Here is a 16030-nt window from a genome sequence, read left to right as displayed (position 1 = left end):
AATCCATTTTGAGTTTATTTTTGTGTATGGTGTTAGGGAGTGTTCTAATTTCATTCTTTTACATGTAGCTGTCCAGTTTCCCAGCACTTATCAAAGATGCTGTCTTTTCTCCATTGTTTATTCTTACCTCCTTTATCAAAGATAAGGTGACCATATGTGTGCGGGTTTATCTCTGGGCTTTCTATCCTGTTCCATTGATCTATATTTCTGTTTTTGTGCCAGTACCATACTGTCTTGATTACTGTAGCTTTGTAGTATAGTCTGAAGTCAGGCAGCCTGATTCCTCCAGCTCCGTTTTTCTTTCTCAAGATTGCTTTGGCTATTCGGTTTCTTTTGTGTTTCCATACAAATTGTGAAATTTTTTGTTCTAGCTCTGTGAAAATGCCATTGGTAGTTTGATATGGATTTCATTGAATCTGTAGATTGCTGTGGGGAGTATAGTCATTTTCACAATGCTGATTCTTCCAATCCAGGAACATGGTATATCTCTCAATCTGTTTGTATCATCTTTAATTTCTTTCATCAGTGTCGTATAGTTTTCTGCATACAGGTCTTTTTTGTCCTTAGGTAGGTTTATTCCTGGGTGTTTTATTCTTTTTGTTGCAATTGTAAATGGGAGTGTTTCCTTCATTTCTCTTTCACATTTTTCATCATCAGTGTATAGGAATGCAAGAGATTTCTGTGCACTAATTTTGTATCCTGCTACTTTACCAAATTCATTGAATAGCTCTAGTAGTTTTCTGGCAGAATCTTTAGAATTCTGTATGTATAGTATCATGTCATCTGCAAACAGTGACAGTTTTACTTCATCTTTCTGATTTGGATTCCTTTTATTTCTTCTCAGATTGCTGTGGCTAAAACTTCCAAAACTATGTTGAAAACTAGTGGTGAGAGTGGGCAACCTTATCTTGTTCCTGATATTAGTGGAAATGGTTTCACTTTTTCACCATTGAGAATGATGTTGGCTGTGTGTTTGTCATATATGGCCTTTAGTATGTTGAAGTAAGTTCCCGCTATGCCTACTTTCTGTAGGGTTTTTATCATAAAGGGGTGTTGATTTTTGTCGAAAGCTTTTTCTGAAACTATTGAGATGACCATATGGTTTTTGTCCTTCAATTTGTTAATATGGTTTATCACATTGATTAATTTGCGCGTAATGAAGAATCCCTGCATTCCTGGGATAAACCCCACTTGATCATAGCATATGATCCTTTTAATGTGCTGTTGGATTCTGTTTGCTAGTATTTTGTTGAGGATTTTTGCATCTATGTTCATCAGTGATATTGGCCTGTAGTTTTCTCTTTTTGTGACACCTTTGTCTGGTTTTGGTATCAGGGTGATGGTGGCCTCGTAGAATGAGTCTGGGAGTGTTCCTCCCTCTGCTATATTTTGGAAGATTTTGAGAAGGGTAGGTGTTAGCTCTTCTCTAAATGTTTGATAGAATTCACCTGTGAATCCATCTGGTCCTGGGCTTTCGTTCATTGGAAGATATTTAATCACAGTTTCAATTTCAGTGCTTGTGACTGGTCTGTTTATATTTTCTATTTCTTCCCGGTTCAGTCTCGGAAGGTTGTGCTTTTCTAAGAATTGGTCCATTTCTTCCAGGTTGTCTATTTTATTGGCATATTGTTTCTTGTAGTAATCTCTCATGATCGTTTGTATTTCTGCAGTGTCAGTTGTTACTTCTCCTTTTCCATTTGTAATTCTATTGATTTGAGTCTTCTTTTTTTTTGATGAGTCTGGCTAATGGTTTATCAATTTTGTTTCTCTTCTCAAAGAACCAGCTTTAATTTTATTGATCTTTGCTATCATTTCCTTCATTTCTTTTTCATTTATTTCTGATCTGACCTTTATGATTTCTTTCCATATGCTAATTTTGTAGGGTTTTTTTTTTGTTCTTTCTCTAATTGCTTTAGGTTTAAGGTTAGGTTGTTTATTTGAGATGTTTCTTTTCTTGAGATAGGATTGTATTGCTATATACTTCCCTCTTAGAACTCTTGCTGCATCCCACTGGTCGTGTTTTCATTTTCATTTGTTTCTAGGTATTTTTTGATTTCCTCTTTGATATCTCCAGTGATCTCTTGGTTATTTAGTAGTGTATTGTTTAGCCTCCATGTGTCTGTATTTTTTTACAGTTTTTTTTCCTGTAATTTATATCTAGTCTCATAGCATTGTGGTTAGAAAAGATACTTGATATGATTTCAGTTTTCTTAAATTTACCAAGGCTTGATTTGTGACCCAAGATATGATCTATCCTGGAGAATGTTCCATAAGCACTTGAGAAGAAAGTGTATTCTGTTACTTTTGGATGGAATGTCCTATAAATATCAGTTAAGTCCATCTTGTTTAATGTATCATTTAAAGCTTGTGTTTCCTTATTTATTTTCATTTTGGATGATCTGTCCATTGGTGACAGTGGGGTTTAAAATTCCGTACTATTATTGTGTTACTGTCGATTTCCCCTTTTATGGCTGTTAACATTTGCCTTATGTATTGAGGTGCTCCTGTGTTGGATGCATAAATATTTACAATTGTTATATCTTCTTCTTGGATTGATCCCTTGATCATTATGTAGTGTCCTTCTTTGTCTCTTATAATAGTCTTTGTTTTTAAGTCTATTTTGTCTGACATGAGAATTGCTACTCCAGCTTTCTTTTGGTTTCCAATTTGCATGGAATATCTTTTTCCGTCCACTCACTTTCAGTCTGTATGTGTCCCTAGGTCTGAAGTAGGTCTCTTGTATACAGCATATATACACTTTTGAGTCATTTAATGCTATTTGCTGAAATAAACAATATATGGTCTGATTAGGTTGTTGGAAGGGTGACTTTTGAGGAGAGCTATGCCATGTTTTTCTTTTAAAAGTCCTGTTCTGAGCAAGGATAGGAGGCAGGTCATTTGTTGTTTTTCTTTCTTCATAAGAAAGAAGAAGCCTGTGTGTCCTCACTTGAGCTGAAGTGTATAATAATCTCAGTGAAACTTCCAACATCGGAAGAGCAATTTCTCTCTTCTGCAAACTTCCAGGCAGCTTGCCTAAATTAGGTCTTTGGCCTTCAGTATCAATAGATTATCAGGAGAACAAACAGCTACTTCTGTTAGGTCCTCAGTACTGAGTTCCAGCCTTACTTTACTTAAGGAAAAATAAGATTTAAAATACAAAGCTGGGTTACTCCTCAGCAATGAGAATGAACTGCAACCACACACAATAACATGGATGCCTCTCACAAGTGAGAATAAAAGCCAAACACAAAAGAGAACATGCTGTATGATTCCTTCAAGTACAAAACCAAGCAAAACTAATCTCTGATGTCAGAAATCAGGAGACTGGCTGCCCTCAGGTGGGGCAATATGCCTCTGGCAGGGGGTGCCTGAATTGGCCCCTGGGCTATGGGAAATGTTCTCATTCTTTTTTTTTTTTTAATGAAGTATAGTTGATTTACAGTGTTTTGTTAATTTCTGCTATACAACAAAGTGACTCAGTTATACACATATATTCTTTTTCAGTCTTTTCCGTTATGGTTTATCACAGGATGTTGAAGGAAATGCTCTCATTCTTGATCTGGGTGTTGGTTACACCACTGTATGTATTTTCTGAAAAATCATGATTTATCATTGTTTGGATTTGTGTGTGTGTGTTATAATTCAATACAAGTTTTGCTTAAAAAAATTACAAAACTGACCCTTAGAGGGGATATCCACTGAAATTCACACGTTTAAGAAAGACATGAAGCAGCAGAGAATGAGAAGTTAGAACGATTGCTTCATTTCTCTTGTGTATTCATTTTAATCACCTGAAAGCTCTTCACATGCCTGTTCTGGTCAGGGCTGTGGTTACAAGGGACAGACCAGAATCCCAAATAGCTTCATGTCAAGGGGGAATGAGTTGAGTAACAAAATCAAGGGGAATATTTTTGAAAGACCAAGACTGGGAAAGAGCAGGGGGGCAGATGGGTCTCAGGAATAACTAAAGCCAGGTTCTCAAAGAGCATGAGGATCCTCTCCCTCTCCTCTGCTGCTCTGTGTGTTGTCAGCTATATTCTCTTTCCTTACAGACTGGATCACTCTACATGGCCAGAAACGTGCTCGAACTTGTGCTGTGTATGTTCCAGCTTTAGTCACCAGAGGGAGACTCTCAGTGTGAAATTTAAAAAATCCCAAGCAAAGAAGTCCATAAGCCCACCTTTGGAAAAACTAACTGTGGTTAGGCTGGTGGGTCGTGTAAAAAGAACAAACATATATGTATATATCCACTCACCTGAGAAACATGGGTGCGATGGGTGGCAGTTTCTAGAAAAACAAGTATAGTAAGCGTTGGGCAGACAATCCTGTAAATCTCCACTATAACCACTAGTCTATTGTTTTCATAGTAAAATGGAATTTCTATAAAGAAAAACTAAGAATATAGAATTAGTTTTTAAATATTCAAATAGCATTGTATGTTCGCAAATATTTTCCAGCAACTTTGTTGGGGAGGTTAGCACAGGCTGGATGTGGCTGTGATTTTCTTGTTGACGTTTCTGCCAGAGGGACCCTTATTCTTCAGGATTCCTAAGCATTAGAGCCTCTCCTGTGTGTCAAAGGTGGAGGCAGATTCTAGATTCTTCCTCTGGTTTCCTCTTAACTAGAAGCTGTTTGAAATCTGCCGTCATCTCAACCTATTTACACAAACCCTAACATTTAAGAACAGTTTCTTTTCTCAGAATTAGCTAGGAAATGTTTCCAAAAATCTCTAGTACACCCTTTCTGTGTTAAAAATAGCACATGCAGGTATGTGATTATAAAGATTGGGGTCAGACAAGTGTGGCTTTAAGTCCTGGTTCCCCACTTGCTGTGTCACTAGCAATGTATTCATTCTTGCCAAACCTGTTTCCGCGTGCTCAAAATGGGGATAATACTAGAACCTACACCATAAATTGTTTTGAGGATTAAGTGTGAGGATCAAGTAAGGTTGTTAAGAAGATTTACACATAGACTCCCTGCACTTGGCCAGGCACATAGAAAGTGCTCAATCAGTGTCAGCTATCATGTGATCTTAGTGTCGCTATAACTCTACGTCTCTCTGAAGGCCCTGGTATCCCGCATCTTGTTTGTGTATGTGCCGTGCCTATTAGGTCACACGCTCCTTAGGGCAGGGCTGAGACTTGCCTATTTTTCTAATGCAGTAGCCTGATGCCTCCGTAAACGTTTGTGCAATACATGTTTGCTGAATTGAATGTGTGTGTGTGGGTGTGTGTGTGAAACATTTAGTGGTCTTTGGTTCATTGGTTCACTCAAGAACCCAGCAGCTCTGCAGAAGGACTTGGCAGGCCAACGAGGTGAGAGTCACCCGAGCTGTTCCACCTCAGGCCACACAGGCATCTGCACCTTGGAAGACAGGAAGCTGGTACTTCCTTTTCACAGGCTTATCTGGTTGTTGGAGGTGATGGTAATGGTGGAAATGGGACTTGAGGTGTGGCAATCAAGAGCACTGGGCCAGTAAAGCAATTATACTCCAATAAAGATGTTAAAAAAAAAAAAAAAAGCACTGGGCCTCATTAAAGAACTTGAGCCTTGAGTGTGCATTAGAATCCCCTAGAGGGTTTGGTAAAACAGACTCCTGGGCCCCACGTCAGTAGGTCTGGGGTGGGCCTGAGAATGTGCATTTCTAACAAGTTTCCAGGTGATTCTGACGTTGCTGGCCCGGGACCACACTTTGAGAACCACAGGGCTATGAAAGCGATGCTTCTCGAGCCTGGCTCCACATTAGAGTCCCCTTGGAAGCCCCAGCAGAGGCGAATAAATCAGAATCTCTGGGCTGTGTGTCCCAGGCTGTATTTCAGATCTCTGGATGATTCCAATACGCACCCAGAGTTCAGAACCACTGCGTCACATTAACCAAGGCAAGTGAAAAACGTGAGGGGTAGAGAGAGGGGCTTGGAGGGAAACTTAGACCTATGGTGTATAAACCAAAATTGCTATATGTCAATGAGCCAGTCGTGATCAGTACTAACTGCCCAATAGCAAAAGAAGCCCCCATAGCTTTATGGGGGCTCAGGTGTTGAAAGCCAGGAAATTGTCCTATTAAGCAGCTTCCAAAATGTGCTGGGCCCATACAGCTGTGGAGGGAGTTACCGGTGAAGATACTTGAATGTAATTTGGGAGCTCCTATGTCGGCTGCAGTTACCACTGACCGTCAGTGGAGACGGAGCTCTGGCCAGGCCTAGTGCACTCCTTCCAGACTCTGCTAAAGCAGGGGCAGCTCGAGCACAGAGACGTGAAGTATTGGCCTGATGTCCCGTGAAATTCCCTGCACCAGCCTGGTTTTCTAGACGCTGTCTGAAAACGTAGCAATTCTGTTGCTTGGTAAGTTTTTCTCCCCCGCTTTTCTGTTGGGAAGTTTCCAAGTATATTTTTTGATGAAAATTTATCTCTCATTAATTCATAACAGCCTGCATTTAGGGAGCGCTTACATTTGTCGAGGTACTTTTCATGCATTAATTAAACTTCTAAAAGCCTGTGAATTAGGTACTTTTATTTATTATTCCGGTTTTATAGGAAATAAAAGCACCAAGTGGTTAAGTCACGTGCCCAAGATTACCTACTTAGCAAGTAGCAAAACCAAGATTTAGATGCAGGTTCTGGCTCCAGAGGCTTTTAGCATTCCAGCAGTGCTCGCAGTGGTGTGGCCTGGGGACCTCTGGGGTCTTAGAGACCCCTGCAGGGGGTCTATGAAATCGAAACTATTTCATAATAAGACTAAGATGTTATTACATTTCACTCGCATTCTCACAGAGGAATTTTCTGGAGAATATATGATGGGTGATGAGATCATCACTCTGTATGGGTACTTGTGTATTCTTGTGTTTTAAATTTTTCTCCATGTAAATTTCTAATGTGATAAATATTGATAGATATAACCCACATAAACAAAAGCTCCTTGGAGTTCTCAATACTTTTAAGAGTTGTAGTGGGGTCCTAAGGGCAAGAAGTTTGAGAACTGGTACTACCTCCGTGGTGAATGATATTGAACTCATGAAGCACCAACCTGGAGGGGCTTTGGGTATCACCCAGCCCAGCTCAATCACTTTACAGATGAGGAGACCAAAGTCCAGGTTTCTTGTGGTTTGCCAAGAGGTCACACAAGAGGCAACACCAGAACTAGCACTGCACCAGCTTCTATACTTTTTGATTCTGTTAAAAGAGAAACTGAGGCATATTAAAAATTAAGAGTTTATTTGAGCAAACATCAGTTCGAATCAGGCAGCATCCAATCTAGCAGATAGAAAGGAGTTCCAAGGAGCTGGGAAAAAATGAATTTTATATGCATAAGGGAGCAGGACCAAGGAATAGGCAAAAAAGCAGGTTGGTATCACAAGATTACTTTCTTTTAGGGGGGGTGCAGGGGTCTATCAGGCAGACTACCTAACTAGTGCTGATCTGGTGAGTCCTGTTTGACTGGTTTAAGATTCCATGTCTGGGAGAGCCAAAACTATAAGTTAAGTCTCAGTTTGATGATGTGGGCCTTAGCGTAAGTGACTCCATTTGGGGGCCTGTGGTCTTGTTTTGAACAGTTCCCACCGAGGGGCTTGACACAAGGAGACTACGGCCATCCTTTCTCACAGGTGTTCCCAGATTCCCAGAGGATGCTGGGCACCCTGCTTCTGCACATGCTCACATTGAAGCTGACCCCCCCTGGTGGTTTTGGAATCTCCCCCTAATGTTCACTGGGCTCACACAAAGCTCTCCTTCAAAGCAACCGTTTTTTTTTTTCTCAGAACATTTCAAATGGAATAAATATACAGCAATCAGCATGGAGTGGCAATCAGCAATCAGCTCCCTATTCATTCCAGCTGGTGACCCAGAGGTGCCCTGTGCCATGTGAAAGCAGCCAGGGGACAGGGACACCAAGTGGGAGGCCTGGCCTCATCATTACCTGCTGTAAACAGCCTGTCAGAGTTCTCTCTTTTGAGGGTACAGATCCCTGAGAGATTGCTGGGATGAGGTTTCTCATTCTTTCCAAAGTAAAGGAGGCTGGCAGAGTTAAACCAGGAAGGAGAGAGCCTCAGTCTTAAGAGATGGAGGTGCTTATCTCAGCTGGGGTTAATGAGGATTTTCGAGCACTCTTCTGAGTTGTCAAACCTCATTCTTGCAGGCCCCACCACTAAAGGTGGCGGGTTGCATCCTTTTGTCTTCACTCTCAGTGTCTGTCTACTTCCTCCTGACTTGCCCCCCACAAAGGCGACAGGACTATTGCAGGCTGATGGCACCCCCTGGAGGCCAGTGTGCGCAACTGTGGTCTTGACCACCATCTTCAGGGACTAGTGCCCAGGTCAGATCCCTTGCCTGGTCTGTCTCTTCCTGAGTATATTACTTACACACACACACACACACACACACACACACACACACACACACACACACACACACACACACACACACACACACACACACACACACACACACACACACACACACTTTCATATATGGATGCGCATCAATAACAAAGCACCCAGAGGCATGCATACCCCTTCTTCATCCCTTGAATCATCTCAACTTTTAACCAGTTATCTCAGGGGAAAATACAATTCCATTTCCCTCTATTCATTCCATTTGTATTGCCCCAATTTAACTCTAATCACATCTGACAAGACTCGCAGTGGTGTTAGTGAAATTACTAAGGGAAAGAAATGCCACTGGCTTTGAAGTAAAATTGAGTGCAGACATGCAGGGCCTGAATAACCACCTCAGTACATAGGACTGAGGGATTTCCTTGGCCATGGGACTTGAAGGGCTAGAATTGAGACAGTATGGGGAAAACCAGGACAATTGATCACTGTACTCCCAGCACCTGGGGGTGGCCCAGGGCTGTTGCTCTCCTGGGGACTTTCTCCTCCATGCAATCAGGAGGATTGCAAGAGCTCTGAGAGGAGAGAAAAGAGAAAATAAACAGCTCTTACAAGTTACCGACATTTGGGGGACACTCATGCTCTCACAGACATTTAGGAAGGTGTATACAGTGTACTGAGTTAGATTTCATGCTGGCCTAGCATGGGTTCCACTTTTCACTCATAGTAAAATTCCTTAAATAACAACAACAATCCAGAATTTTTGCCAAAGAAACGTTAATTTTCATTTATGTACATTTTCTGTAATTTCTTATTACTCAAAACAGCTTATGCGTCTCCTAAAAGCTAAAAAGTAATGGCTACCTTTTTATAAAAAATGATACAACTGACGTAGAATATGATAATAGCTTCAGGTGCACAACATAATGACTGCATATCTATATATATTGTGAAATGATCACTACAATAAGTCTGATTAACACCCATCACCACACATAGTTACAAATGTTTTCTTGTGTTGAGAACTTTTAAGATCTACTCGCTTAGCAATTTTCAAATATACAATACAGTATTATTTACAGTAGTCACCGTGCTGAACATTACCTCCCCAGGAGTCTTCAATTTTATAACTGGAAGTTTGTACATTCTGACCACCTTCACACATTTTGCCTGTCCCCAACGCCCCACGTCTGGCAGCCACCAATCTCTTCTCTGTATCTATGAGTTCCAGCTTTTATTGGTTTTGTTTGTTTCTATAGTTTCCACATATAAGTGAGAACATATGGTATTTGTCTTTCTCTGTCTGGCATATTTTACTAGCATAATGTCCTCAAGGTCAGTACATGCTGTTGCGAATAGCAAGCTTTCCTTCTTTTTATGGATGAATAATATTTCATTGTATATATACCCCATTTTCTTTTTTTAATTGAAATAAAATTAATTTTCAATATTCAGGGGTACAACGCAGTGATTCAATATTTTATAGATTATACATCATTTAAAGTTATTATAAAATAATGGCTATATTTCCCTCTGCTGTACAATGTATCCTTGCTGCTTATTTATTTTATACATAGTAGTTTGTGTCTCTTAATCCCACACACCTATCGTCCCACTCCCTTTTCCCTCTCCCCACTGGTAACCACTAGTTTGTTCTCTATATCTGAGTCTGTTTCTGTTTTTTTTCTATATACATTTGTTTTATTTTTTAGATTCTACATATAACTGATAACAGAGTATTTGTCTTTCTTTGTCTGACTTACTTCACTAGCATAATATCCTCTAGGAGTTTCCACATTGTTGCAAATGGCAGAATTTCATTCTTTTTATGGCTAATATTCATTGTCTATATACAGCACATCTTCTTTATCCATTCATCTGTTGATGGGCACGTAGGTTGCTTCCATATCTTGGCTATTGTAAATAATGTTGCTGTGAACACTGGGGTGCATGTATCTTTTTGAATTAGTGTTTTCATTTTCTTCAGATGTATACTCAGCAGTGAAATTGCTAGCTCATAGGCTAGTTCAATTTTTAGTTTTTTGAGAACCTCCATACTGTTTTCCATAGCAGTTGCACTAATTTACAATCCCTCCAATGGTGTACTAGGGACCCTTTTTTTTCACTTGCTCACCAACATTTGATATTTACTGATCTTTTGATGATAGCCATTTGACAGGTGGGAAGTGATATCTCATTGTGGTTTTGATTTGCATTTCTCTGGCTAGCAGTGTTACGAATTTTTCATGTGCCTATGGGCCATCTGTATATCTTCTTTGGAAAAATGTCTGTTCAGGTCTTCTGCCCGTTTTTTTAAATTGGGTTGTTTGTTTTTTGATGTTAAGTTGTACAAACTGTTAACATATTGTGGTTATTAACCCCTTATCTGTCATATCATTTGCAAATATTTTCCCCCATTCAGTATGTTGTCTTTTCATTTTACTTATGGTTTCCTTTGCTGTGCAAAAGCTTTTAAGGTTAATAGGTCCCATTTGTTTGTTTTTGCTTTTATTTTTTTTGCCTTAGGAAATAAGTCCAAAAAAATGTTGCTACGCATATATTTGGAATCTTAAAAAAAAATGGTTCTGATGAACGTAGGGATAGGAGAGGAATAAAGATACAGACATAGAGAATGGACTTGAGGACACAGGGAGGGGGAAGGGTAAGCTGGGATGCAGTGAGAGAGTAGCATTGACATATATATGCTACCAAATGTAAAATAGATAGCTAGAGAGAGGCAGCTGCATCACACGGGGAGATCAGCTCCATGCTTTGTGACCACCTAGAGGGGGTGGGAGAGGGAGGGTGGGAGGGGGAGGCTCAAGAGGGAGGGGATATGGGGATATATGTATACATATAGCTGATTCACTTTGTTATACAGCAGAAACTAACACAACATTGTAAAGCAATTATACTTCAATAAAGATGTAAAAAAAATGTTGATACGATTTATGTCAGAGTTTTCTGCCTATATTCTCTTCTGGGAGTTTTATGGTTTCAGTTCTCACATTAGGTCTTTAATCTGTTTTGAGTTTACTTTTGTATACGGTGTGAGGAAATGTTCTAATCTCATTAGTTTACATGTAGCTGTTTAGTTTTCCCATCATCACTTACTGAAGAGACTGACTTTTCTGCATTGTGCATTCTTGCCTCCTTTGTTGGAGATTAATTAACCATAAATGTGTGGGTTTATTTTGGGGCTGTGTGTTCTGTTCCACTGATCTATGTGTCTGTTTTTCATGTCAGTACCATGCTCTTTTCATTACTGTAAATTTGTAGTACAGTCTGAAGTCAGGGAGGGTGATACTTCCAGCTTTGTTCTTTGTGCTCAGGATTGCTTTGGCAATTCCAGATTTTTTGTGGTTCTATATAAATTTTAGGATTATTCTACTTTTGTGAAAAAATGTCTGGGGTATTTTTTTTTTTTGGAATCAATGCATTTGTTTATTTTTATTTCCATTATTCTAGGAGGTGGATCAGAAAAGATCTTGCTGTGATTTATATCAAAGAGTGTTCTTCCTATGTTTTCCTCTAAGAGTTTTATAGTGTCTCATCTTACATTTAGGTCTCGAATCCATTTTGAGTTTATTTTTGTGTATGGCGTTAGGGAGTGTTCTAATTTCATTCCTTTACAGGTAGCTGTCCAGTTTTCCCAGCACCACTTATTGAAGAGACTGTCTTTTCTCCATTGTATATCCTTGCCTCCTTTGTCATAGATTTGTTGACCATAGGTGTATTGGTTTATCTCTGGGCTTTCTATCTTGTTCCATTGATCTATGTTTCTGTTTTTGTGACATTACCATATTGTCTTGATTACTGTATCTTTGTAGTATAGTCCTAAGTCAGGGAATCTGATTCCTCCAGCTCCACTTTTTCCCTCAAGACTGCTTTGGCTATTCGAGGTCTTTTGTGTCTCCATACAAATTTTAAGATTTTTTGTTTTAGCTCTGTAAAAAATGCCATTGGTAATTTGATAGGGATTGCATTGAATCTGTAGATTGCTTTGGGTAGTACAGTCATTTTCACAGTATTGATTCTTCCAATCGAAGAACATGGTATATCTCTCCATCTGTTGGTATCATCTTTAATTTCTTTCATCAGTGTCTTATAGTTTTCTGCATACAGGTCTTTTGTCTCCCTAGGTAGGTTTATTCCTAGGTATTTTATTCCTTTTGTTGCAATGGTAAATGGGAGTGATTCCTTCATTTCTCTTTCCGATTTTTCATCATTAGTGTATAGGAATGCAAGAGATTTCTGTGCATTAATTTTGTATCCTGCCACTTTACCAAATTCATTGGTTAGCTCTAGTAGTTTTCTGGTGGTGTCTTTAGGATTCTTTATGTATAGTATCATGTCATCTGCAAACAGTGACAGTTTTACTTCTTTTTTTCCCATTTGTACTCCTTTTATTTCTTTTTCTTCTCTGATAGCCGTGGCTAGGACTTCCAAAACTATGTTGAATAATAGTGGTGAGAGTAGACATCCTTGTCTCATTCCTGATCTTAGTGGAAATGCTTTCAGTTTTTCACCATTTAGAATGATGTTTGCTGTGGGTTTGTCATACATGGCCTTTATTATGTTGAGGTAGGTTCCCTCTATGCCCACTTTCTGGAGAGTTTTTTTTTTTATCATAAATAGGTGTTGAATTTTGTCACGAGCTTTTTCTGCATCTATTGAGATGATCATATGGTTTTTATTCTTCAGTTTGTTAATATGGTGTATCACATTGATTGATTTGCGTATATTGAAGAATCCTTGCATCCTTGCGATAAATCCCACTTGATCATGGTGTATGATCCTTTTAATGTGTTGTTGGATTCTGTTTGCTAGTATTATGTTGAGGATTTTTGCGTCTGTATTCATCAGTGATATTGGTCTGTAATTTTCTTTTTTTGTAGTATCTTTGTCTGGTTTTGGTATCAGGGTGATGGTGGCCTCATAGAATGAGTTTGGGAGTGTTTCGTCCTCCACAATTTTTCGGAAGAGTTTGAGAAGGATGGGTGTTAGCTCTTCTCTAACTGTTTGATAGAATTCACCTGTGAAGCCATCTGGTCCTGGACTTTTGTTTGTTGGAAGATTTTTAATCACAGTTTCAATTTCATTACTTGTGATCGGTCTGTTCATATTTTCTGTTTCTTCCTGGTTCAGTCTTGGAAGGTTATACCTTTCTAAGAATTTCTAAGAATTTCTTCCAGGTTGTCCATTTTATTGGCATAGAGTTGCTTGTCTCTTAGGATGCTTTGTATTTCTGCAGTGTCTTTTGTAACTTCTCCTTTTTCATTTCTAATTTTATTGATTTGAGTCCTCTCCCTCTTTTTCTTGATGAGTCTGGCTAGTGGTTTATCAATTTTGTTTATCTCTTCAAAGAATCAACTTTTAGTTTTATTGATCTTTGCTATTGTTTTCTTTGTTTCTATTTCATTTATTTCTGCTCTGATCTTTATGATTTCTTTCCTTCTGCTTCCTTTGGGTTTTGTTTGTTCTTCTTCTCTAGTTCCTTTAGGTGTAAGGTTAGATTCTTTATTTGAGATTTTTCTTGTTTCTTGATGTAGGTTTGTATAGCTATAAACTTCCCTCTTAGAACTACTTTTGCTGCATCCCATAGGTTTTGGATCATCATTTTTTTCATTGTCATTTGTCTCTAGGTATTTTTTGATTTCCTCTTTGATTTATTCAGTGATCTTTTGGTTATTTAGTAACGTACTGTTTAGCCTCCATTTGTTTGCGTTTTTTACGTTTTTTTCCCCTGTAATTCATTTCTAACCTCATAGTGTTGTGGTCAGAAAAGATGCTTGATATAATTTCAATTTTCTAAAATTTACTGAGGCTTGATTTGTGACCCAAGATTTCATCTATCCTGGAGAATGTTCCGTGCACACTTGAGAAGAAAGTGTAATCTGCTGTTTTTGGATGGAATATCCTATAAATATCAATTAAATCTATCTAGTCTATTGTGTCATTTAAAGCTTGTTTCCTTATTTATTTTCACTTTGAATGATCTGTCCATTGGTATAAGTGAGGTGTTAAAGTCCTCCACTATTATTGTGTTACTGTCGATTTCCTCTTTTAGAGCTGTTAGCAGTTGCCTTATGTATTGAGGTGCTCCTATGTTGGGTGCATATATGTTTATAATTGTTATATCTTCTTCTTGGATTGATCCCTTGATCATTATGTAGTGTCCTTCCTTGTCTCTTATAACATTCTTTATTTTAAAGTCTATTTTATCAGATATGAGTATTGCTACTCCAGCTTTCTTTTGATTTCCATTTGCATGTAATATCTTTTTCCATCCCTTCACTTTCAGTCTGTATGTGTCCCTAGGTTTGAAGTTGGTCTCTTGTAGACAGCATATATATGGGTCTTGTTTTTATATCCATTCAGCAAGCCTCTGTCTTTTGGTTGGAGCTTTTAATCCATTCATGAGTAAGGTAATTATCAATATGTATATTCTATGGCCATTTTCTTTATTGTTTTGGGTTTGTTTCTGTAGGTCCTTTTCTTCTCTTGTGTTTCCCACTTAGAGAAATTCCTTTAACATTTGTTGTAGACTGGTTTGGTGGTGCTGAATTCTGTTAGCTTTTGCTTGTCTGTAAAGCTTTTGACTTCCCCATCAAATCTGAATGAGATCCTTGCCAGGTAGAGTAATCTTGGTTGTAAGTTCTTCCCTTTCATCACTTTAAGTATACCATGTCACTGCCTTCTGGCTTGTAGAGTTTCTGCTGAGAAGTCAGCTGTTAACCTTACGGGAATTCCCTTGTATGTTATTTGTCGTTTTTCTCTGGCTGCTTTCAATAATTTTTCTTTGTCTTTAATTTTTGCCAATTTGATTACTGTGTGTCTTGGCATGTTTCTCCTTGGCTTTATCCTGTATGGGACTTGCTGTGCTTCCTGGACTTGGGTGGCTATTTCCTTTCCCATGTTAGGGAAATTTTTGACTATAATCTCCTCAAATATTTTCTCGGGGCTTTTCTCTCTCTCTTCTCCTTCTGGGACCCCTATAATGTGAATGTTGTTGTGTTTATGTTGTCCCAGAGGTCTCTTAGGCTGTCTTCATTTCCTTTCATTGTTTTTTCTTTTTTCTGTTCTGCAGCAGTGAATTAAACCATTCTGTCCTCCAGGTCACTTATCCGTTCTTCTGCCTCAGTTATTTTGCTATTGATTCCTTCTAATGTAGTTTTCATTTCAGTTATTTTGTTGTTCATCTCTGTTTGTTCGTTCTTTAATTCTTCTAGGTCTTTGTTAAACATTTCTTGCATCTTCACGATCTTTGCCTCCATTGTTTTTCCGAGGTCCTGGATCATCTTCACTATCATTATTCTGAATTCTTTTTCTGGAAGGTTGCCTATCTCCACTTTGTTTAGTCGTTTTTCTGGGGTTTTATCTTGTTCCTTCATCTAGTACATAGCCCTCTGCCTTTTCATCTTGTTTATCTTTCTGTGAATGTGGTTTTTGTTCCACAAGCTGCAGCACTGTAGTTCCTCTTGCTTCTGCTGTCTGCCCTCTGGTGGAAGAGGCTATCTAAGAGGCTTGTACAAGTTTCCTCTCTGGGGTATTTTTATGGGGATTGCATTAAACCTGTTGATTGCTTTGGGCACTGTGGACATTTTAACAATAGTGATTCTTCCAATCCAAGAACATAGAATATCTTCCTATTTCTTTGTATCACTTTCAAATTCCTTCATCAGTGTTTTATAGATTTCAGAGGC

Source organism: Grampus griseus (genome assembly GCF_964374135.1).
Source record: "Grampus griseus genome assembly, chromosome: 16".
Taxonomy (NCBI): domain Eukaryota; kingdom Metazoa; phylum Chordata; class Mammalia; order Artiodactyla; family Delphinidae; genus Grampus; species Grampus griseus.
Note: the sequence above shows the minus strand (reverse complement) of the source record.